This window comes from Agelaius tricolor, unplaced genomic scaffold, assembly GCF_023055355.1.
Source record: "Agelaius tricolor isolate 1412-34295 unplaced genomic scaffold, bAgeTri1.0.p SCAF_16, whole genome shotgun sequence".
Lineage (NCBI taxonomy): Eukaryota > Metazoa > Chordata > Aves > Passeriformes > Icteridae > Agelaius > Agelaius tricolor.
The window spans coordinates 11,181,376-11,207,472 of NW_027269276.1; the positions used below are offsets into that span (position 1 = coordinate 11,181,376).

General features: G+C 40.7%; 1 protein-coding gene across 6 annotated transcripts in view; it reads right to left on the reverse strand.

Moving 5' to 3' along the window:
• SEMA6D (semaphorin 6D) overlaps positions 1-26,097 on the reverse strand; it is a 411,819-nt gene that overhangs the window by 196,271 nt on the left and 189,451 nt on the right. The window contains exon 1 of one of the 6 annotated variants that reach the window (XM_071441519.1): positions 16,314-16,460. The exons of 3 other annotated variants lie outside the window; for them this stretch is intronic. The gene's annotated coding sequence lies outside the window, so the exon portion shown is untranslated. Of the gene's footprint in view, positions 1-12,510; positions 12,607-16,313; positions 16,461-26,097 lie in introns of those variants that run through there. 2 more of the 6 variants (XM_071441516.1, XM_071441520.1) reach the window with 2 other exon arrangements.

Genomic DNA, 26,097 nt, shown 5'->3' on the forward strand with positions numbered 1-26,097 from the left:
GCAGCTATTTTACAGCACCTCTTGCCTCAATTTCTTTTGAGCTGTAGGACAAGGGATTTCCGTGTCATTTTTTAAGCTAGTTTTGAATCATTATAAAAAACAAACAAAAACAAAAACCAAAATGCCAAACAATAACAACAAAAAAATCCCAAACAAACAAACACCAAAAAAACCCCAAAACCCAAAGGAAACACCCCCCCTGCAAATAACTCCAAATAAAACAAAAAAAAGGCATTCTGAATTCCTCCAATAAACCAAAATTTCTATGGCTTTATTTCAGAGTCTTAAAACTGTGCCTCTTTTGTGTGCTTATTTTACTATATTTTGACATAAATGTTCTTAATAGAAATATTTTTTGCCAAAATTAAAGCTATCATGGTTTCATACCAAACACAGAAAGCACCCAAAGGAATGTTGTAGGAAAGAAAATATTTCTAAATCACAACAGAAACAATTACCTCAGACACTTTCTTGGTCATATGAATTTTCTCCAAGACAGTACAATAAATTGTACTCCAAACTGGTTGTGAACAATTGACATCAACCTACCAAGTTTGGCAAGCAGTTAATTAAGTCCTGTAATGAAATGCTTAAAAATAACTCATTCAGTCTCAGAATCCTCACAAATAATTGCACAGCTCCATATCCTTTTCCCGGTTTTACAGTTATTTCTAGGTATAAAAATATTTGGTATATCCCTTTAACTTGGCATTTACATTTACATATACAAAGCAAGGAGTTTATTTCCAAGATTAGCTAATTTAGACATTAGGAACTTGAGGAGAACAGAATGTGTGTGTTGTGGAAGCAGAAATCCCAAGCTGCTGGGAAAGGTGCAGTGGTTAGGAGTTATTTTGGAGCTACCCCTCAGCCTTAAGTACAAAGATGTTCCACATGAGATAACCCTGAGCATCCCGGGGGTGTGGGGCAGGCAGCTGGCCCAAGGGAGGAAGCCAAGAGCTGCTCAGAGTCACAGCTCAGCTCTCCTGAAAGCTGCTCCCAGGGCTCTCCACAGCACACACAGAAAGGGTCTCTTCACTTGCAGAGGTATTGCATTTCCAAAGCAGGAAGAGAAAAATCAATATTGTGTACAGCAAAGTGAAAAATCCCACAAAACAAAACTAGGAATTTGTTTTCATTACCAAAAGTTGAATGAGTACAAGGTCATCAGCTGGCTAGGAAGGGAAATCCACTCACCATCTTGCCATGATATACCACTTTAAAAAGCAGAAAAGGAAATTGAAGCTCTTCATCTCCATGCCATGTTATGATGTCACAAAATCAGTGTTAAAAGAATTCCCAGAAAACCAAAACAACCCTGGCTTCCTAGAACATAAGACTTGAAGATGGCCCGAAGCAATTTCTCTAGTTTTCTACGTAATCACATGTTCCACTGTTGAGGATGGAGGGAAAATGAACTTTTCCCTTTAGACCACCTGTCTGAACTTAACTAAGCTGATTATTGTTACTGTGCTTATATTGCAGCAGCACCTAGCTGAAGGATGTATATAATCCTTTAAGGCTCCTAATCTAACAGTCATTTCACGGCTTGTTTGAAACAAGCTGACATTAGCACAACAAATGAAATCCCCTGAAAACCCCGTATAAACAACAGCAAAGACTGAAAAACCTGCAGGCTAATTTAGGATTTTTTTCCTTGCACCTGTTCCTCTCCCCAAGAGCAAATGTCCAAGATGGACATACCCAGAATGAAGATTGTGAATCTCAAAAATATCCCCATATCTACAGGAAAACGTAGAAGATGCTCAGTCTGAAGTTCTCTAATGCTGCTCTCACAAACAACTTCTTCAGGTGAAAGTTTTACAAATATTTTGTTTGTTGAAGGCAGTACTGATTTTCATGTAGCCTGGGCCTCTAATCAAGATGGACCACTAACCTTCTTCAGCTTATTTTAGCCATATACAACTCCCTCATCTAAAAACTCAAAAATGTAGCACAATAAATTAAGCTGTATTTCCTTTCATTAAACATATAATATTGCTATTAATAGCTTTGATTTTCTTCCCTTCTCTATTCCCGAAAAAGTTTTAGGAATATTTGTTTTCAGCAAAATGACTTTTTCCTACCCACTTGCACAAATTTGGGTTTTTGCAACACAATTATCATCATAAAGAAAAAAAAATGAAGGACCCCAACATTTTCTAAACTGAAAACAGAGAGGTTTTTGTTGGGGCATTTTTAGTCTGGGTTGTTTTTGGAGTTTTTTTGGTTTGTTTTGTTGGGTGTTTCTTTCAAAAACAAACACAAAAATGCCAATCACTGTTTGCTACTGAAAAGCAATTCAGACCTTCAGCCCACCAGCCCTGCTGCAATCATGACACTGTTAAAGTTCAGGATTTTCAACATGACAGAAATCCTGATTCAGACTCCCCTGGCTCCCAATAGCCCCTGCACAAACACAGGAGTGTTTCCTCAGCAGCCCACAGAGCCCATCCCTCAGGAAGGGGACACAGTCCAGTAATTTGGGTGGTCCAACAATGACCTGAAAAAGCTGCCAACACATCCTGATCTCCACCAACTCAAGCTGCCAAATCCAGACCACCACACTGAGTGTCAGAATGAAACCTGGAAGCACCACGAGAAGATTGACAAGTGACAGAGGTGCCTAACACCCAGCTCACAACATTTTCCAAGTTTTCCATCCAGAGTCTCACTTTCTTTGCTCATCTCTCATGGGTGGAAGCTTCCAGAACAACCCCACTGAAGAGCACTCCATGGCCAGACTTTAGCAGCAGCCCCACAGTAAATATGAGTGAGGTTAAAGCTCTTGGCAAAAGCAAAGGTTCCATGTTTCCCCAAGATCTACCAGCATGACCTCCAACACATGTAAATGAAACATCATTCTCATTCAACAGACTGAGCTAGATCTGAGTATTCATTAATATGAATAATTCATCGTAAAAGACACAGGGATTTTGAAAATCTTATTTCCATGTAATGATTTAAATTCTATACTAGACACCAAGTTTACATAAAAATGTGTTGTTTAGTAAGTTATTGGTATCACCAGCATTGCATATTTTTGTGGCTTTCTGGATTTTACCAAGGTAAGAAACAGCTGATCAGCTTTGCCACTACATTTTATAAATTTTGTAAGCATAAACTCAGGAAACAGGAAACCTATCTCTATGTCTATTACAATTCTCACAACGATAATCTGATCTTTTAAAATAGGTTGCTGTAACAAACACCTATCACTTTAGTTTTTGTTGTTGAGTTTTTCCTGGAGTTTTTTTTGGTTTTCTACATCAAGAAGACAATATTAAATAGGAAAACTGTAATGAATTACAGACCAGACAGATGAAGAAAGTTAAGTGAACCATTACAGATTTTATGCTCCTTTATCAAACTTTTTTTCTTTTCTTTCAGGGGATATAAAATTCCCAACAGCTGTTTTATGCAGCACAGGAAGCTGTTTTCAAACAGGATATTTTGTTGCCTAACCAACTCTTCCACCTTTCAGATTAATCCTTCACATCATCAAAACCAGAAGATTTACAATAATGAAGTGACAGTAGAGGAGTTTGTATCAGAAGCCAGAGGTGCACATTTCAAGCAGTACAGATACAGTTAAGAGGAAGGCTTCGTTGTAAAGAAAAATAATGTGCATAATTCAGCAGCTATGCCATTCCACACACATATAATTAACAAGTCTTCAGCTCATTAGCAGGCTATATAAAATACATATAATATGCTGTGCAAAACTGATTGTGAATAAAAAGCTCCTCATGCATTAAAATAAATTATTTAAATTGTTTTGAAAGATTGCTATCAGTAGCATTCAAGGATATGATTCCCAAAACTACTCATGGCTCCAGCTTCTTCAGCCTGGCATTTTCACCAGATATCTTGCCATGATCATTCCAGCACGACACATTTGGTCAGTGACTGCTGAGGTTCTGCTTCAGCCCTGAGAGGTGCACAGGACCAGGGCAGCACAAACAGCTGCCCCAGGTAGCCCAAATTCCCAAAGGCAGGAGGCCCCAGTACCACTGCACTGCCCCAGGTAGCCCAAATTCCCAAAGGCAGGAGGCCCCAGTACCACTGCACTGCATATTCACTAGGGATGCAGAAAGGGCCTTTTTGGGGAGCAACACACTTAGTACACATTGGCATCTTCTCTTTGCTTGTGTATATGTCAATTAATAATCTGCACAGTTTCAGTGCTGCTCCTCCAGCCGCACAATAAAGGGCCAGGCCTTGCCACACCCCACGACACCAGCACTCAGAGGAGACCCCAACTCCACAAAAACGGGTCTCAAGGGATGAAATAGTTACTCCTGAGCTGCAGTGACACCTCCTGGCAACAAATCGAGAAGGTCTTTTCCCACACAGTGTGCTTTCTCCAGAAAACTCAGGAGTTTCAGCCAAAATGCAACAATCATGGTGCTCCCTCCAGCCTGGCTCCTAAGGCACACTGCCCAGAATACCAAGCAGAACCTCCTGATTTACAGGGACTGCTGACATTTTAGAAAGAGAGAGGCTAAGATACAGGAATCAGCTCTAAGATCTCTGGATTTATTGTACCACACATTGGCCTTTCTAGAGTGGCTGGAAAAATTGCTGCAAAAGCTAATCAACTAGCAGCTTAATTCATACCATGAATCTTGCAGAGTGTTTTCTCACTTCACTATGAAGCCCTGTCTGTTTGCTAAGAGTTTATACCTCTGCCTTCCACGGACTCCTGACAAATATTGCAAGCATGATTTTGGTAAGAAAAAATGTAAGTTAACATAGAAGAAAAAAATATCTTAAGACTACCTATAACCTAAACATCATAATATGCAGAAAAAACATTTCTCCCTTCTTTGGTGTGGGCAACAAACTCAGTGTAAGTTATAAATTCTGCAGAAAGACAGAGACAGTAATTGCTGACAAGCATTCTAAAATACATTAAATATCATAGTACTGGAAGTGAAATTGATTATAGCAGTTTTGAACAGCGGACTTGGAGGCAGAGGGATACCCCTGAACCTTAGCAAGATCCCCCACATGGAAGAGTCCTGCAGAACTGACAACTCAAATATTTACATTCAAGTGAAAGTCAGACAGTAAATGCCTTTGATAGTCTAAGTTTAGTTTGTTCAATGTTTTACACAGCAATCTGTGTTCCCCTCAGCCCTGACCAATCACTGTAAAGAATTCTGAAGGATTTGATTACTGTCATTATATTACCCCTGTTGTATTTTTTGTGCTGTTTTTATACAGCACAATTTTCTTTATACTTACATATAATAGAAATCTGGATTTTTGCTTTTCTTTTGTGTTGTTCTCTTCCCCCACCCTAGCTCTTCAGAGGCAATTACAACAATTTTAAGTACTTTGCATATGCTGCAAGGCAATCAAGAAAATTCATTTGACAAAACTGGATTACAACTGTCTGCCAGAAAACAAAGTGGTGAAAACATTTCCAACAATTTCTCAATGACTATGTCTGGTAGATGCTCAGACCACACTGAAATAATGCACAAGGAAGGGGAGTTCTACATTTACAGTTTCAATAAAGCAAAAAGCCCCATGAAAATGATGTATTTCCTCTCATAACATCCAAAGTTAAACTTTTAACTACAAAAACTCTTTTAAACAACTGAACACCTAACAAGGTAAATTCCCTTTTGCAAATAATTTCCATCTTCAGAAATTCCGTACTCGCAGATTATGAGTATGAACCATGTGTGTGAACATTTTTACCAGGTGGTGTGGTTGCAGAGCAGTGTCACTTCTCAGACTGCAGTGCTCTCAGGTTCAACTGCATTTGATCTGTACTCCAGGTTATTTTCAAGCCAGTAAATACCTACACACGTACCAATCCTTTCCACTCTGCACCCATCCATCACCATTGTGAGTAATGCAGTGGCCCTAGGCTGGGCTGCTATGGAAATCTCTGCTGACATCATCATCATCAGGTAATTTCTCCCCCTCACCCATGCACTTTTAGCCATGCCAGCTCTATGCCCACAGTGTAATGGCTTTTCAGTGTACAGCTCCATCCCCCAGACAAAGTCACTCACAGGGACACTGTGTACAGAATATAACGTGGGAAATCTCAAACTATGCAGGAGTCCTCGCAGCAGTGGAGGGCTCCAGTTGTGTTAATTCACACTGCTGTTCTTACTGAACTGGCTTTCAAGCACAGACACATCCCTGCAGGCCTGGGGATCTGCACACAGAATATTCCAGACTACCCATGGTGTGCCCAAGACAGGACAGGAGCTGTGTGCCTGCCCAAAGTTGCCCAACATTTCCTGTTACAAATGTCATTACATGGACATTTTACATAAAGGCTTTTTCCTTCCCTTTTTTTTCCTTTTAAAATAAATTATTCATCAGTGATATATGATAAAGCCAGGGCATTACTTTGCTGTATGTGATTTGTTAAGACAAAATGGGAATGCTTTAACAGGGACAAGTAATGTTTTCCTGGGAAAATCTGAAGGATTTGATATTTCATCAAAACAAAACAATTTTTAATGTGTCTTCATGACAGAGGTGAATGATTCACATGGAAGAAGAAAAACTCGCTACTTTTTAAGTGTGGGAAATTCTCCATTGAGTTTAGAGTTAAACAGCTGTTTTCTCTGGAAATTCAGCATGTGTTCAACACATTTTATCTTACATATTCAGGGACATGGAAAAACCCTCCCCAGATTTATTTAGTTGTTTGGGTTTTTTAAAATTAGGTGGAGCTATCCAGGCAATGAGCAGGAAAAGCCTCTCTTCTCAAGCAATTTGGAGAAAGAGTAGAGTTTTGTCTATTTTCAAATAGGAAAAAGATTTGACTCACTGCCAGGACAGGGGTGAGAAATCTAAGGAGACTGTCTAGAAAACATTAAGTTTCAATTTAGAAAAAATTTTGATTTGGATACTTGACTTTTTGACTACCATTTACATGCTGCGATTTTTCACTTTTAATGTTATTTTATGAAACAAAAAGACGCTTATTACTGCATTAGAATTTGCACTATAAACAGACACTTTCATGCTAATAATGTTTATGTAATTTCTCATTTATAGCTGAAAAGTCTCATCTTGATCTTTTGCTTTATGAAATAAATGGTTGATTTCTAATCCTCCTGAAGGCAATTTTTCTTTTTAATTTTACAGCCTCAGACAGGTTCATTCACCTGCTCTTTGACTATGGGAAAGGGAAAACAGTAATACTTACTTGAAATGACAAAGTGGGCCTCCCTCACCTCAACCCTAATTCAAAGATGCTGAACATTTCATTTGCTGAACATTGATCTGACATTTTCAGGTTGGCTATGTCTGATTCTCTACTGTGCATTTTCATTATATGTGAAGAACTCACTCTTTTCCTTAGCACACACCAACAAACAACTGAGGTTAAAGCTTTTTTAAAGCAGATTTTAAAACTTTGGTCAGTATTGGAATTGCAATAGTATTTCCAATTATGAACAAGCAAGACACTACTAGTCAGGAAGAAATGCAGGACTACTCTTTTTAGAGCAACTACCAAAAAAGCCAAAATCTTGGCTTTGGGGAGGCTTTGACCTCTCCCAAAGAGACTTGTAACACATTGTAGACCAAAACTAAGCTCTGTAGAAAGGAATAGTTACAAAGTTTTAAGCCTTGGAAGAGTAGCAAGGAAAAGGAGCAATGCTGTTGACTCAAGAAGATGGCTCTTTTTGGTTTAGAAGCAAACAGAATTCATCAGCAGTTTGTCAGTTACCTTTTAACAAAGAAAATTAGGATCACATGTCTCAGCCATTCTGTGCAATGGTTCTGCTCTCGCCCTCGGGATGCAATTCTGCTGATTTCAAGAACATGGATGTATCATCTGCTTTCACAGTAACAATACTTGTCAGGGTGAACCCTCTTGACAGAGAAAACTTCATGTGTGGTGTTAGTGGCATGAAAATTCAAGTTCAGAAACATAATACCAGTTACAGATACATGCTACAGCTGGATACAGAAAATATGTCACATTGTCATGACTAGCTTTGAAGTGGGAGAAAAAGTTGTAGGTGTAAAGAGATCTTAGAGCTAGTGAGCAAACCAAACAGTTGGAGTACAAGGAATTGGGTTCTTTGGGTAGACTAAAAGAGATAGAAGTGGTGTATCAGCAGGAAACGTAAGGATTAAGGAATACGAAATATTTCTGAGAACTGAAGGAATATGATCAAAACCAGAAGTCACAAAACAAAGGTAAAAGTGGACTTTGTAAAGGGAATTACAACCTAGCAGAACAGGCAGGGTGGATTCAGCAGAAGCTAAGCTAACCTCACTGAAAAAGGTCAGAGTTACTGAAAGGGGAGCTCCCGCTAGCGAAACAAAGTTAAGAATATGTAATTGAAGCTGCTTAAAAGTACTACTGCAAAACTGACAGGAACTCCTCCTGCTCTGGAAGAAAGGACTCAAAAGCTTCTCTTCCAAGTGGAGATCTTCCCTACTTAAGCTAAAGAAGCAGACCTTTGGCTAACAGCAGCGTAAGCACTTACTGCGTTTGCAGGCCTGCCACAGGAGCAGAGCACACTGAGAAACACAATGACTCTTGCGTGCCAAAGGAGGCTGGTCTCAAACATCTGAATTGTATGGGAAAGTCAAGTGATCTTCAGCTTACAAGGGAAGAAATAGTTGTTTTATACTATCAAAAAAACCTCCCCCAAAACCCCTCCCTCATTCTCTCACTGAATAACATTCATTTCTAGTTGTGAGACAGTGCCCAGTATCAGCCTTCAAAAATACTTCATCTTTCTTCTCCCTTCTCTTACTTTGATTAATAATTATGTTGAAGATTTGTCTGATTTTCTGGATACCATTTACATTAATTCACAATTAACGTGTCCACAATATCACCATAATTTGAGACACAGACTTTTCTCCCTTAAAACTTCCTGTACCTGCCATGCTTACTGACTGATTCCTTGTCTGGAAAAGATACGAGCATTAAGCACTTCCTTGAGGGACCAACAATACTTGATTGCTTCAGATCAAACCCAGGACTGGCTTTATGACCAAGAGTTCCTGCAGATGTGCACTTTTGCAATTTTCTGTTTCACCACAATCCATTCAAGGAGAATCACCTGGAGTATCAGGAATAATCAATGTAGCTGTAGTATGGCACAGAAAACCAACAGATAAATTGGTATGTATTCTCCAGCCTGTGTTTCATCATCTGTCATTAACACTGTCGTCTATAAAAGGGTCTCCTGCATTTTGAATCCACCTGGGTTTCAGTTAATTTAAAAATACAGTGCCAAGGCAGGAATTAATTCCCAAGATAAAGGTTTAAGAGAGAGTATTTAAAAATAAATTAAAACCAGTTGTAAAGAGCAGCAGAATTCAATAATAAATTTTCAGTACCTCTCGTTGTGAACAGCAGAGGATGTGATCCTCCCACTCCATTCACATCCCCAAAGGAACCACCCAGTTTTGTCTCAACCCTCAGCTCATCAGCCCCAGTGCTGGAGCACAAGGGGACACAAGAGGGGCTCCACTCCCTCTGTCCCTGGCTGTGACCACCACCTCTGCTGGGCTCTCATGGTACCCAGGAGGATGTGGGATAAACTGAACTCCAAAGACCCACATATTTTAAAGGAATCCATTTTTGGTAAGTGACAGTCCACATGTACAGTGCCAAGTACAGCCATGAACTGAAGCATTCAAAAGCTGTAAATTGCTTTGGGCCTATAAATACAGACCCTTTCCAGAGGCTCATTCTTGAGTCCACACAGAAGGAAGCAGCATTAGAAAAACAGTAACTGTGTTACAAACACCATGCTTAAGAAAGACTAAGGTCTTAAACATTTAGATAAAAACACAGACCAAGAATTTTTTTTTCACATTTCAACATGTTAAGAAAAGTAATATTTATGCAAGATGTCCTTTAAAATTAGCACATTGCTCTTTTTGACCTTTGAAAATTTCAGCTATCTTCTTTCTCAGACATTTGGCAAACCTGACCTTCTGCTGCAGATTACATGCCCTTAACTCTTCCAGGATCCAACAAAGAATGTTCTCAGACCCTCCTGTAGCTTTCCCACACTTCCCAACAGAAAGTTCCATAACCTGAATACAGTGAGGTATTTAAACATAAATTTCCAAGACAGAGGAAGACCAACTAAAGATCTGCAGCTAGGAGAGAACTCATTTCAGAACAACAGTTGGGTTTTTTTTATTTATTTCTATTTTTACAATGACACCATAATCAGAAAACATGCAAATATGAGCATATAAATAAATCTCTATTTTGGGGTGCTGAGAAGTTTCAGCAATTGCTTGTAGCATAATGAATGTTTGTAATTCATTAGATTCTATTTAGAAATGCAAAGCACACCACAACATCAGTGATGCTCTCTTTATCTTAACAAAAAGACTACTACACTTAATGTTCTTCTGACAGAGCTAGCATGTTTTAAAATATGTAATTCTTCTCTACAATAGAATGTTTTCAATGGTGTGCTCCTATTTGAATTAAATTTACTGTAGCAATGTCATATTTCAGGCAAGCTTCTGCTAATTATCCCAAAGAGCTTCAAAATCTTTACAGTATATTCACTGCATTTACATCTTCTCCACAAACTTACTGGTCTTGTTTATATAATTTTGCAAATGACAAGATGTGTAGGATAACGATCTAAATGAACTAAAAATTGTGTCATGGGCAGATCCTTCATAGATTTGCAATTTGTAGCTGTCAATCTTCCTACAGCTGCTAGATAACAAAACAACAGTTCTTTTCTTCATGCAGACGAGCAAACTCAATAAAGATTGGTAAAGGCTCTTTTCCATAAGAAATCTGTGGTTCTCCACTGCCTATTAAACCTTTCCTTATACACATCCTAATTTCTTTCTTGTTTTTCTTAGGTAAAGAAAAATACCACGCCAATTCTGTGTATTTTAGCATCATATTAACTAAATTTGACTTATGTGAAAAATGGGTTTGCCAGTGGCTAAATATTTTGGTGAAAAGGAAAAATACAAGGGGAGAAGAGATCTAGAGACTTACAACTCACACTGTAACTGGAGAACACACAATGGCAGTAATCAAAATGATCATTAAAGGGAGCCAGTGTGTTTTTATATCACCTTCTCAATCAAGACCTGCCTGAAATGGGCCAAGTTATATTAACATTTGAAAGAGAACACAAACAAACAATAAAAGGAAAAGAAAATCTTACAGATTCAAAGTTGTGAAATTAATAGGGGTGCTGCCTATAAGATTGGGTTTTTTCTTTTCCTTGAGATGAGGGCATAAACTGAACTGTAGTTACAAATGCTGTAAAGAATTGGATCAGAGACCAACATCCACAGCGCCAGGAAAGAAAAGGAATTGAATAAAGAGAAAATCATTACAGAAAGAGAAATAAAAAAAAAAAATTAAAACAAATTGCTACTGTTGTAGGGAGGGACTAAATGGCTGTATTGAGGGATAATGCAAGCATTTTATTCCTGTAAAAACCTTGTATTTCATTTTTAAAACCACTATAAGGTCTCCTGTTTCTTTAAGGAAAATCTATCGTAAGTTTCCATAATCACAATGCCGGTTCCACATCATGGGCTTCCCTTTGAAATCAAACTCTACATTAGACAGAGGCGTTCACAGGATATGTTGCTCCCGAGGGCAAGAAAACTCTAAGCCTCAGCAGACTAATGCACTTAGCAAGTCCACCAAGGATCATCAAACAAAAAGCGTTCAAGGCAGGCACATACATTTGGTCGGTCCACTGAGATTAGCACCCAGCACCACCTGATGCACACAAGCAGTTGGGTGTCACGAGTTGTACCACTTCTTACATGAGATATTTTGAATCTACCTTGCACAGCTAAAGAAATACACCTTTGTGGGTGCAGCAAACAAAGTGATCAGGACACAGACTTGTAAGAGGAGAGGATGCTCGCAGGTGCCGCTGCTCGGCGTCCCTGTCAGAGAAAATTCATTCTCCTCATACATCTCACTGATTACTCGAGATGCACATGTCTTATGATGGCAAAGGGGATTCATGAATGCTGCGGAGAGACCTGTTCCAGTACGGCCGCTTCTGCTCCAAGACAACCGAGAAGAGGTAACATCATTTAAAACAAATAAACCTTTCCTCACTCAACGAGTAAAAAGGTCTGAGGCTCCAGCTGGGAGCAAAACTGGAAAGAAGAAACACCTGAGAAGAATTAACGGGAACGGCAGTCTCGGCAGTGCCGAGCTTGCAATCGCCCCAAGTGCCGGGCGGACAGACCCACGTACCCCGGCGGCAGTGCCTCGGCTCGGGGTTCGCGAAAGCACCCGGGAATCACCCCGGCAGAGGCTCCGAGCCGCCCCCCCTCAGCCCCGGCCCAGCTCGGCCCCACCTCGCCCCCAGGCTCGGGGCGCCGCAGACAATGGGCGGGCGGCGAGACCCGCCCGGCGCAGCCCCGCGCAGCGCCCGGCATCCCCCGGCACCGCCGCTCCGCGCCGGGCAGCGGCACCGCGGGCGGGCACGGCCGGAGCCGCGGCGCTGGGGCACGGAGGGAGGGAGGGAGGGACGGACTTACGCGGGTGCGGCGGCGGCCGGCGGGCACTGCGCGGCTCCGGGCGCGGCTGGCGGCGCGGCGGACTCGGCGGCGCGGCTGGAGCCCGGCCCGCCCCGCCCCGCTCCGCGCCCCGGCCCGCCCCGCCGCCCCGCCCCGCACCTGCGCCCGCCCCCGCCCATTGTCCGCGGCCCCGCCCGCCCCGCGCACCTGCCCGCGGCCCTGCCGCGCCTCCCCGCGCTGTCCCCGCAGCCGTGAGGCGGCCCCGCTGCCCCGGGATGCTCTCCCGTATCCCTGGAGGGTGCGCGTCTGAGCCACCCTGCGGCTGCCCCAGCCACCTCCCGGCCGGCCCCAGCCGCGCTGCGAGCGCTCCTCAGCGATCAATGCAGAAGGCACTTGACTCAGCTGCGGGGAAAGGTGGCAGGCAGAGACCGTCCTCAGCACAGTAACTCTTCCACTTTTCCTGCTCTACCCCGGAGAACTTTCCCCTGGCACACGGGCTGACTCCCTGGGCTCACCCGGCTCCCGGGGACTGCCGGGTCCCGTCCGACCGAAGCACCGCCGCTCGGAGAGCGCCTCCGCTCCTCGTTAACACCTGCAGCACAGTTAGAGCAGACAGCTCAGGGTCACTCCCGACGGGCTCCAAGTCCTCCAACAAAAGCCCCAGTTTTTGACTTTAATATGAAACGGAAACCTTTCTTTTCAGTTTGGGTTTGTGTCGTTGCAGATTTTGCATCGCTAACTTCTCAGAACACTCCATCAGCCAACACCAGAGATAGCTAGCTTTGAATTTAAAAAATAAAAAATAAGCTCATTTCTTTGCAGCCTCTGAGTTTTAGTTTTTGTTTTGGTTTGGCTTGGGGTTTTTGCTATTGTTTATTAAAGACCAACATTCGTGGAGTTGCAAGTGAATGTCTAATCTGAATGCTTCACTCTCATTTTTTACTGAAAAATAAAAATCATTTGGTTAGTCCAGAGTTCAGAAAACACATATTCTCTTTGGAAATAGTGGAAACTAAAGCATATAGATGAGAAACTATTTTGCAGTTTATCTTCATGCATAATCTATTAAGGAAAACATCATACCCTTCTCCAGGTACAGGTTCCTCTACAAATAAGTAGTAGGTTTGCTACAGGGGAAAATGATACTTGTGTGAGGATGAGGACACTATTATATACTGGTGTGGTTTTGGTTTTTGGGGTTTTTATTGCTCACAGTCCTGTAGTGCAAATTTTGTTTTTCAGATTCTGCAACAGCAGCTTGGCTTACAGCCATAAGCAAGGGAGCTGACTTAGATATCTGACTTAGATATCTTCTCTGAAACCCTCTTTCCTTCCTTTTCTATCAGTGGCAGGTGCAGGTCCAGTGCCACAGCCTTTGTCACTTGTTCTTCTCTTGAGCCCTGCCTGCCCAGAGCCCACCTGAGGGACAGCCCATCCCACTGCACTTCTCAGCATGAAAACCCGTGTGCTGGGTCGGTCTGACACTGGCGGGTTACTTGTGCGGGGGGTTTGCCCTCAGCTTTTTTACTGCTTTGATTCTTGGTGGCGTTTTTCACGTTTCCAAACCCCATTTCTTCCTACTTTTCCGAGGGAGCTGAAGCACTCAGGGTGCCTGTTCTGTCTTTGCTTTTGGGAGTGGACTCACTGTCGGCCATTATTTTGCAACTGCACCTAATTTCATTGTCACTGTGACCATGAACCAGACCCAGCCAGGAGGACTGAGCTGGTGGCAGTGCTCCGGTGGCTGCCGAGTGGGAAGGAGCCCGGCTCCCCCACGAACCCTGGCACCTCTCGGCCCTGCCCCGGCTGTGCTCACCTTGTCCGGCTGTCCTGCGCACCCTGCTCCGTCCCGGGTGTCCCTCTCCAGGTGCGGGGCGGCCGTGAGGCGAGCGGGGCTGTCCCGGCTGCACTCGGCCAGCCCCGGCTGGAGCCCAGCGGCCCTCCAGGGCAGGGCTGAGCCCCTCACGGAAGCTCGGGGCACAGGAGGTAGAAGGATCAGGGCGAGGCAGTGAAGGCTCCGCCGAGGGGAAAGGTGGTGGTGGCGGGAGACGGCGTGTTTTTAACTTCGTTCCGCTCTATTTTAAATTGGCGTCGAATTAAATAAATTTATCCCAAATCAAGTTTTGCCTATAGCAGTAACTGGTCAGTGATCATCTTGGTTTTATCTCGATCCATGACGTTTCCCCCTCACTGCGTGCCCTGCCCTGTGGAGGAGGGCAGTGCTGGAATGGCCGGGTGGGCTGGCGGGGCCGTCAGGCGCTGAAGAACAGACAGACAGACAGACAATCCTGTTCGGAGCACAGCAGCGCCGGCTCAGGCTCTTACAGACCTCTGTGTGCTGTGACGGTCCAGCACTGCCACAGGGATCCTTTTCTGTCCATCCTGCCATCACCACCCAGCTCTTGGCTGCCTTTCCCACTGACTCTGCAGAAGGCATTGAGGGTACCGCGGTCAGATTTCCTACACTGAAATGCCCGTTTGGCAGGAAATCATCCCATTTCACTGCAGTGCAACACTGCCTGAACAGGGCACTTTGGCAGACAGTAGCACCTTCCCGTTTTCTGGTTACAATACTTGTGTGGATGTCCTGGAGCCAGGTCAGCCTGTGTATTTGTATCGTGCAGTCTCCTTTGTACAATTACACTGTAACCACATGGGGCAGAAATCTATTCACTGTCAATCACTGCACTCTTTGCACTTCCCTTGCTGTCCCACGCATGATCTCAGTTCAACATTCGTTACTGGAAAAGAGAATGTTCTCCGTCTCTTGCTTCTTCTTGGCAATGTCTGCTTCAAGTTGCGAGCATTTGTCTGTCTTATAAAATCAGATACTAAATTGCCTGGAATTTATGCTTAGTTCCCTTTAAACAAAATTGTAGGTAAATGGTGGGTGATTTTTTTTCCCATGCACTAAATTCAACAAAGATGTAGTTTCACTTAGTCCCCTCAAATACTTAACAGATTTGGATTATCTTTGCTGAATAGTTTTTTGGTGTCTTTTCAGGAAAAGATTCACAAATGGGTAATTTTCATCAATCTTCCCTTTTCTAGTACCTTAAAGGCTAGGTAAATTTTGAAGTATGAAGGAGATTCAGATCTCGTTCTCTGCCTGAGTGAATTTCAACTCTCATTGTCATCTACTAAGTTGTTAAGTTATTTGGGGGTGCAAGGAAAGAGAAAAGAAGATTATTTTTCTCCCAATAATTTTTCAATATGTACAAATAACATTAACTAAAGGAGGAATTAGATCATATCTCCTCTCAGGTAAGAGCCAGGAGAATAAAGTCCTGCTTATACTTCTCAGCCAATATTTATTTCCACATGGACCTCAACAGTGCTCCAGCCAGCGAGGCAGGAGGAACCCTGCTTTGCAGCCTGGTGAGAACACTGGTCCCAGATATGGTAATGTGGGTGTGAATCACTAACCAGAAAGGGAACTAAGCCCAGAGGGTTAAGGTGGTTTTGACTCTAATGGTGATAACTTCTCCTGGTAGCTTTCTTAAGGTTTGGATGCACAAAGAAATTGTCCAAAGTAAGGAAGCTTATTATCAGCTTTTCTCCACTCAGCCTTGTGTTCTCCCTTTTCTTAGTCAACAGTCACTCTAATTTGATGTCATAGCACTGCATTACTTTATCCTTGCCCTTTCAATTTCCTAAAATAAATGCTACTACCTGCTCTGATCTTAATGCCTCGTTCAGTTTATACCAAGTTTGGTGTAAACTAGAATGCTTCCTGGAAGCATCCATAGTTACTTGGCTTTGGAGGTGCTTACCACAAGGTGAAGAAGACTTTGTCAGATAACAGGAGAGCTTGTAAAATTTACCACAATATAGTCACTCCTGAATGTTGGCAAAGCTGGCAAGAACCCTCAGAGGTTGTTTGTGAGAAATGTTGTTCTTCGCCATGAAGAGTTCCTGAGCCAATGCCCATGTCTAGTTTACCAAAAGACTTTGTCGGTCCTGTTTGGAGGCAGATCCATGCTGTGCTGCTCTGACATGTAACACCCCCTTTGGAGATACGCCTGTTTCTTCTTCAATTGTTTTCCTAGGGCTGCTGGAATAGGAGGATCTCTATCAGTGCTGCTGTCCTCGATATTTCAGTTTGAAGTACTTTTGATGGCCCTTGTTGGGCGAATTGCTCTTTATGCTACACTGTTGCTCAGTAAGGTATTTCTGCCTGTCAGCTGTTACAGATGCTGAGAGATAATGTTGTTTGTTTCACAGATTTCTTATTAACAGCTTATTTTTGCTTACAGGACTCACAGTACATATACTGTGTATCACCAGCTCTCAGCTACATTTCTCTAGTGTAATATTTGTAATATTATCAATATTTCTGAAGCTCATATTGCATCTGGTCCCATGATTCAGCTGAAATTGAATTGGTTTGTGATCTAATAACTCAATTGCAAATATAGAAGCCTTTTTTTTTTCCTGCAGAGCATTTAAATCAAGAGCTTGTGAAGCAATTCAAGTCATATGGCAGATATCCTCTTATTCCTTGGAATTCTCACTTTTTTTTTTTTTTGGATGGTTATTACAGTGGTATATGAAGTCCTTAGTTTTGCCTCATGACTCATCACCGATATGCATTTCTGTTTTCTTTCTCTTTAGTGGAGATGCACTGAATTAGTCTTTGTCCTCCTACCTGGACTTCTTTTGGTGGTACTTTACCTATTTTACACTGTGTGGGTTTTTTGACATGATCTTTTTCCTGCAAACCTTAGCTGACCTTGTTTTTGCACTGCCTATATTGTTGTCTTTATAGTAGTACAAACCAAACAAAACCTCTGCTTTAACCAGGAAACAGATTGTCCCACAGACAATCTCATCTCTAAGCAGAAACTCTTAGGATCTCCATACTTTTAAGTGGGAATGGCAGATTCCTTAGGCCTATAATTTAAATATGCCTTCCCTCATTACTTCTTCTTATTGGCATCAGGAAATAGACACATTCACTTGAACTTTCTATCTACACTTGCCATTTCAGTGTCTCAAATATCATTATTCATAATTCCATGTCCTAGCTAACATATTCATCTATTATATCCCCAGCTTCTTCTCTTCTGAGTTGTCTCTACATTTAAATATCCTATTACATGTCATTCTCTATGATAGTTTCCTATCAACATTATATCTCTTTGATTCCAATCAGATTTTAATCATACAAATTATTTGATGTTTCAGTTGTGCCTCCTTTACTGAGAATTTGTTTCAGAATCTACACAAACAGCACATTCTGTTATACTGACCTGACATTTTGAAACAATCATAGTCAAAATAACAACCACTATTTCACAGTTAATTATTATTATTATGAATGGTTCATGAAAGTGTATATCCTGTAGAATAAGATATAAATTAGGAAGAGGTTATATTTTATAGTGTTTGATATACAAAGAGTAAAAATACCCTGTATAGTAGGAATTTGAGCTCAATTTTCAGTACAGCTCTTGCACACATGAAACACTTTCCACTGGCAGAAATAGTAATATTTTTTCAGAATCTTTCAAAATATGTCACAGTTCAACTATGGTAAAGGCAACAGATACTTTCAAAAAGTGCATCACAAGGTTGTTCACTTTCAGAAAGGGGATGATTCAATTGCTGGATGCATTTTTCCTAGAGCAAAGAATACTATTCAGTAAAAAAGAGTGAAGGGAGGAAATGAAGCCTGTAGAAGAAAAAAGTCAGACAGAGTCAAAATGATCCAAAAGGAATGAAATTCTTCACGCAAAAGAATGCTATGTGCATCCTGTTACATGTGCATCTATTCTGTCAGAGAAATGCATGTGTACCATAGCAACAAGCACATTTCATAAAGCTTATATGTGTTAAATCATTAAACTAAAGATCACTTATTTTCTCTGAATTGGCAAGCAGCACTTCTGTTGTTCTTTCAAGTAACAGTTAATAAAATATTCATAAACTACTCATAAATGGTTAAACATGCTGAAGGCTTGAACTTTTACATAGTTTCTTTCATGTTTCCTAATGCACGTGCAGAAAGATTTCTTTAAAGTAAATACTACTCTTAGAACATGTTTTAATGTGGTTTTTGCACACAGAACACAAAGACAAATGCAATTATGTCAAGAATTTGATTGCATAGCATAATTTATATTCCCACATCCTCACCTTTAACCCTTCTGGGTGTACAATGGGGTTTTCTTACTTGTTAGATAAATTATTGTCAGTAGAAACACTTCCTTAAATCTCCAGACAATTATATTCGATTACCTGTAATGTTATATTTTCAAATTATGAAAGAATACTGTGGCTTCCTATTTTTTCATGCCATCATTCTTTAATGAAATCCAAAGTGACCAATAAGAAAGTTCAAATAAATTGCAGATTTTCAAAATATAGGATTAAGTTCAATTTGAACATTTATTTTCCTGTCCTGTAAATGCAAATGCATCGTGTTTCTTGAAGTAATGAGCATTAAATTAAAAATCTCAGCTCACCCTCTAGGGAATTCAACTCTCCACAAACCTCAACTCAAGTAAAAGCTTGAGTGAATACACAGGTATTCAGTATGACAAGAGGGACAAGAATCCATGGTTTGCTGCAATTTCAAACTTCCTTTCTTACCACCTATCTTCAACTAAAGCCCAATTTAATGTGATTTACCAGAGTGAATAAAAAAGAGGGAAGCAATATATGATATTACAGACTGAAGCTGAACAATCAGGAGTAAACAAGAGTTAACAGAAGCTCCTAAATCAGCTTTAATGGTGCAGAGGTTGTTCAGGATAGTGTGTACCCAGCCATCCCTGTGAGTGCTATACTCACATGGATCCCATTGACTCCTGCTTGGACACTGTCCCACAGGAGAAACAGAGTCCCAGTGGTGAGATAGTGCAAATCCACAGGAATTTTATTGGTTTCATGAAACTGTACGTCCTGTAGACTAAGACAGAAATTAGGGAGAGGTTATATTGAATAGTGTTCGATTGCTAGGAATGGCTGTGGAAAGTGATTTTGAAGGGGTGTTATATTTTTTGTCAAACAAAGGTTAAGGCACAGGGAATTTAATAATATTTTCTGAAGTGATAGATCACAGAGGTGGACTATAAAATTATTATAGGTACAGGAATACATTATATTTATATATATTTACAACATCAGCAAAGAATTTGTGACTAATGAGTAGGCTCAGTTTTTTCTCTCCACAATAATTGATAAAGAATGTGATGGCAAAGAGGATCTCACAATTAGTTCAAGCAATTACAAACTAAATTTCATAAATATAATTTATTGTGCAATTTCTTTCCCAAGCTACTCATAGGATTAATAGTAGCTTAGAAAGATTTTAGTACAGGTAAAAAGAAATACCATAGACAGGACTGCTCAGCTTCAGCTAAAATCTGCACTTTGGTAAGTGAATAACACTATAAACATATATTTTTTATTGTTATTGTTGTTATTGTCTAAACAACTATAATTTATTGCTTTGGAATATGTTGTAGTAAGTAACCAACTTTCTGTGGGGATAATATCTATGTGTGCATAGGGTAGTATTTATTTACATGCAGAAAGTGATTTCACATAAAAATGCCATGTAATATGAGCTGATATTCACCTGCTCTAGTGAGTTTCCATTGATAAGGGTAACAGCAGCAGTAACCTGAACTTGGACAACTAATTTGTGTGGTTGTTCTAGCCTGCAAAAGGGCTGAGACCTGCAAATCAAGGATGGATATTTAAAGTGTTCTCTTTGTCCCCAGGAGAGCTGTAGCTGCACCTGAGATCTTGAGGTCTTGCCCTCAGTTAGCTTGCCTGAGAAATTATCCTTGGATTACCTTGGGTCATTGATTCCACTAATGTATGGACAGTAGACATTATCTACTGCCAGATTTAAGATTTAACTGAACAGTTACAAGCACGTCTGAATCTTGCAAATGGCCATACAACATTCTTTAATGAGCAGCTAATATTTCTGTTGAGCAGAAAATGTAGATTACTCTTCTCAAACAGAGACTGTTTGTAACTTTACCTTTTCTGCTAAGTATTTCTTCTAAAGCAGATGTTTTCAAGCTCAAGATTAGTAATAAAATGCTGGATAAAAAAATAGTGCCCTTCGAAGATCTGTTTCTCCTTAACAGCTTTTTTTAAATCTAGTATTGGCTGTATTAATCTGCACAAAAGATTTAAAAACAGCCTACTGCAGGCTCTGCTTTTGTGCACTTGGCAGAATGAATTATGAATGATTGCATCATTTACATTCTAAGTTTAGTTTTCAAGTATGGTTGATTTTGCTTAAATGAGAATCCTGTAGCTATTTAGTAATTAGGACTGATAGTTTTATGAAGTTCTTAATTGGTCCCCAAACAGGTGTTTCCTTTCTTATCGAAAAAAATTAGGTATATTTTTGCCCTGCTGCATGTAAGCTCATGGAAATTTCCTGAATATAAAAGCATACAATATTTATAGCAACTTTTTATTATAAAATAAAAATTATCCTTTGGTTTATGCACCCACTCTGCTAATGCACTGAACTTGAAGTTCAGTCAGACATTATTTTGTAACAGTGCTCTGCCCCCTTGACCATGAATACAGTCACCAACAACTGCAATTGCTCACTACAGATGGTCTGATGATAACATTTTTTGGCAGTCTCAATAATAAGCATTCTAAATAATAATTATGGACAAGTTAGATATATAATGCTGTTTTTTTAATATAGATGGTGTCTACTAAATACAGAGAGATGGTTTTGGGTGTATTGAAATAAGCCTGTTACTGCCTATAAACATCAGGTATCATTTACATTGACTGAGTGTCAGGGATGACACAATACTTGAAGGGGTTGCTCCTCTGAAGTTCCTGTGAATTGTCTTAGTTGTATTATCTCAGCTCTTTGTCTCTACTTTGAAAATGGCAGCAGCTGGCAATCATTTATCATATTTGATTGTTCTCCAATGATTCGAGCTCAGACAAGTTACCTTATCATCAGTGCAGGCAATTTTTATGTAAAGTACCAGTATTGACTACAAGACATCTGATGGCAGTTTTAAAACATTTCTGCATTAACAGCCTTCTCACTGCATTTAAGCATCCTGTCTCTTAGATGCTGTGATGAATGTGACACTGCTACTATGTGCTCTAAGTACCCACTTTAAATGGTGACAACATCTATTCTTCAAAATGGTGATTGCCTATCTTTGCAACTTATGACCACTTTGGGAAAAATACTCCTCTAAAATTGTACAATTGTTTGGTTAGAAATACATAATTAACCAGTTACCTCGTTGGAAATAATTTAGGGTGGAATCACAGAATCATAGAGTTGTTTATGTTGGAAAAGACCTCTGAGATCATTGAGTTCATCCATTAACTCAGCACTGCCAAGTCCACAACTGAACCATGTCCCCAAGTGCCACATGTACGTGACATTTTTATACCTTCAGGGATGGTGACTCCACCACTTGCCTGGACAGCCTGTTCAAATGCTTGACAACCCTTTCAGTGAAGAATCTTTTCCCTAATGTCCCATCTGAACTTCTCCTGGTGCAACTTTAGGTCATTTTCTCTCATCCTATCACTTGTAACTTGGGAAAGGAGACCAACCCCCGCCTCTCAGGTGGTGTAGAGAGTGAAAAGGTCTCCCCTGAGCCCCCCCAGCTCCCTCAGCCACTCCTCATTCACTGCAGGGAATATTGAGACATGGGAGCTCACAGAGCGGGAGTGAGTAGGGGATGAACTAGAATTAGCCACTGGAGCTAAAAAAGCTAAAAAGCCACAGGTCCTTTTATCCCCAAGAAGGAGAAAGAACTGATGAAATCTAGTCACTTGACATGAACCAAACTTATCTTTCTTTGTAAAATGGTTTTTTGAAGAGGTTTGAGGCTCAGACCTGGTCAGCACAATGCTGCACCACCTTAGAATTTAAATGAACAAGAGAATTTGGCTTAATTTGGATTATGTTTCATTATTGACAATCTTTTTAATTGGAGATTAACAGTTTCAGAAAAAAACACGTAGGAAGCAGTTACTTTTTACAAAAAAAACCCAGCTTTCTGTCCTAAAAATGACAGTTACTTTCCACCTGTTTTATTTGAAATTTGAGTGCTTTGGATTAAAAAATAGATTTAAAAATCAAATTTTGCTACAGATAATTTTGATTTGTTGAAGCCAATTTAACAGTCACATATGGCCTTCTCTAAAATCCTTCACAGTCCCCAGAGAGGCTCCAGAGATGATTAAACTCCATCTATCTGTGCTCGGCCTTGAGTGCCACACTGCCTTCCTCCCATTTTTTTTTTCTGTGTTTGTGACTGATTGTTAACTCAATTGTTGATACCTACTCGATCAAGGCAGAATGGTGTTTGAGGCACAAATGTCTTACAGCTTTAAATATGACAAATTCTTTGCTGAAACAGTATAGAAAGAGTTTGCAATATTTTGATGGAGCAGAAAGTAGCAACATTTTTAAACATGATTTGTCCATTGAGATAGATACAGAGTGAAAGAGTGAAGAGTGAAAACTCCAGATTTCAAAATTTGTCAACAAGCCTTTAAACCTTCTACAACAGATCCCACTGATTTTGCAGAGCTGGAGGTGGAGTACACCCTCTTAAGTCTCTACAGGCCAATGTGTGTCAAACTCCAAATCCTCTGGGAGAAATACATGCATAAATGCTGGAAGCAATAGTGCCAAACCCATCTGCAAGAGAACAACTCCATGGTGCCAACACTAAAGTTGTAAGATTTGAGAAGAGTTGACCTGAGAGGGTGTGCACAGTGCAACAAAGGAGGTGTCACTCCAAAACTGAGTGTCAATGATTTGCAGGATTTCTTGACTTTAGTATCACAGTGGGTCACTGTACACCCCCTCCCTTTCCAATCATGAAAATACTATTAAACACACACAAAGTCTTAATGGGTTACTGAGGATTTTGGTTAAGATTTCAGTATGTGGTTCTATAAGGATTTATTATGTAAATGAGTGTATACAAGCAAAATTAATTAGATGTTTCATGCATTTTATAAAAACCAAGAAACTGCTTTTTCATTTTCAGAAGAAAACAGGTGGTAGCTGGTTTACAACACAAGTCTCTCCACATGTAATAGCAACAAAAGAACCTATATCATCCCAGACAGTCATTCTCTATTTCCTAATAATATTTGTGAAGGAAAAACAATGTGCCAGGCAAGGCTGCAAGCAGAGGAATTGCCCACAAGATGTTTTACCAATTGAAGTAGAAAAAGCTTTTGAAAGGGAAGCAAAATACAGGAGAGCAAAAACAATTAGATATGCAGCACACTGAATTCAGAAGTGCCAGCAGGTGATGTGCAGTTCTGCAGAGTTATGGAAAAACACATTTGTCAGGTTTATTTATTTATTTACTTCACAGGTTATTTTTTCCCAAGCGGAATTGCTTAGCAAAGCTTTTAAGAGCAACTGAGCCTTACACTACTAGCTTTATATACATCTAATGAAGAAACTGAAAATATTTTGGATGACAGAGATGAAAGGCACTCAAATTCAAAGGAAGTGCTCTCTTTTGTGATTACAGCCTCTGTGCTCTCTGTAACCTGGGACTAGGGGTCCAAGCCGTTAGCAAGTGTCTAACTTCCATCCTGCTGAAGCCAATGATCTTCCTCTACACCACCCTCTTGCCACATCTTCCCCTACAGCTCCTCTCATTCCTCCAACTTTCAGAACAGTGAAAGGGGAAGGTAATAGTTTGCATTTTTCATACAGATCACATTTGGTGTCTCAAAGCCATGAGGAGAAATGCGCTTCAAAATATTTGCAGCAATTAAACTGGGACACACTGAGCCCTCAGCCCTTCCCTACCAGCCTCCTGTGTACAATTAAAGCATTCAACGTTTCTGACAAATTCTGTTCTCTGTTGAAAATAGTATTATAAATGATGCAGATGTTATCAGGTAGATTTGATCAGCTGCAAGTGCCAGAGACTTCAAAGTTTTAGCAGAAGATTCTGCTCACTTGATTTCATCAAGGAATCAGCTATTTTGACCTAAGGATGTGGTCCCTTCTAATGATTGTTCCCTTTGCCTCAGTAACTCCTTGCCAATGTAAGTGAATGGGGCAGAAAACAGTCTTTTCTCCTCCTGCCATTTGCTGCTGTGTCCAAGTGCCCTTACAGAGCTGTGACTGCCTTGCTAATGCCTCCTGCTTGCTAATGGCTTTTCCAAGGGCTTTCTTGCACAGCCTCTCTTCCTGACACCAGTCATCTCTGACAGCTCTGGGTGAGTGTTTGTGTCCTGGCATCTGATGTACTGCACCTACCAAGTGTGCTCTTCATACTGATGGAGACAGACTACTGCCTGGTGATTTTGATTTCTCAACTCTTCTAGTTGATTAAAGGTGTATTTATCCAGAATCAGAATCTCTTCTAGACATTTAGTCTCTAGAGTGTCTGATTTTACATTTTGAGTAGCTCCAGCTCTCCAGCCATATGTTAGCAGCAAGACTGCACTGGAGTTTAAAACTCTCACTCTTGTACTGCTGTATGACTTTCACTTTTTCATATTTTGCTACCTTTCTATTTTCTGCTACAAATATATCCCCTATTTTTAATAGGATTCCTCTTGAATACTTTGTTACTCATATGACTGCTAAGGCATGTTGCCTTCCAATGTGACTATTTTGCTCAACATCTGAGTTTGAAGATTTTGATTTGGCACACACTGATTTTGTGTGTCTCCCCTAACAAATTGACCTAAAGGTTGATGGGGTTTAATGTCTATGACTTCCCTACCAACAGAGAAAAGAACCATCATCAGTCAGTCTCTTATAAAAGTCTGGGTCTACAATTGCTCCAGGCAAGAGAAACATTGGGTTTTCTTTAATCTGATGAAAATCTCAGGTGTAACAGAATTTAGGACTTGAAGATCTGCACTCAGGCTGAGCACACACTGCAGAGAGTCCCTGAAGAGACTGTTAAGGACATGCAGTTAGCTGGACCTGCTTCCTTTCTGAGCTTTCAGACCTAACTCCTAGCCAGCTGTCTCTTCTGGGAAGAAATGTCAAAACTGCTGAGAAACTGTTGAACCCTGCATATAACCATGGACTCTGTCCACCTGAATTCAAGCACTTTTTGGCATTCTCCCATTTGGGAGATAGGTATCCTGGCCAGAAAAACCATTTAAACAACAAATGACCATATCCATTAGAGTGGAAATACAGTGTATAAAATCCCAGGTTCCAAGGACTGATGAGCATTTCTTGTGCTCATCCCATGTACTCACACTTCACCAGCTTCATGCCAACAGAGGCAAGGGTCCCTTCTTCATGAGCAAACCTCATGTTTTAGTTTGGTTCCCTGATAGGCATTTTTTCTGCAAGAAGTCAATCTCCTCCAGCCACAGTCAAGTCTTTTGTTAGTCTGTCATGGGATTTTCCATTAACACAAAGCAATTTTTGTAGGTTCACAGCCACAGCAAAAATAGCAAAATTTATAGCTTTGGTATTAACCTTTAACTCAGCTTTGCAAAGAAATGGCAATCATGAATTGTTCTTTTCCTTCAGATGCAGACATCTCACTACTAAGCTAACTGTACTCTGCACACAGTCAACATGCCCAGTCTCAAATTCTCACAGGATGACTCCACATTTGCTGAAATATTTTCACA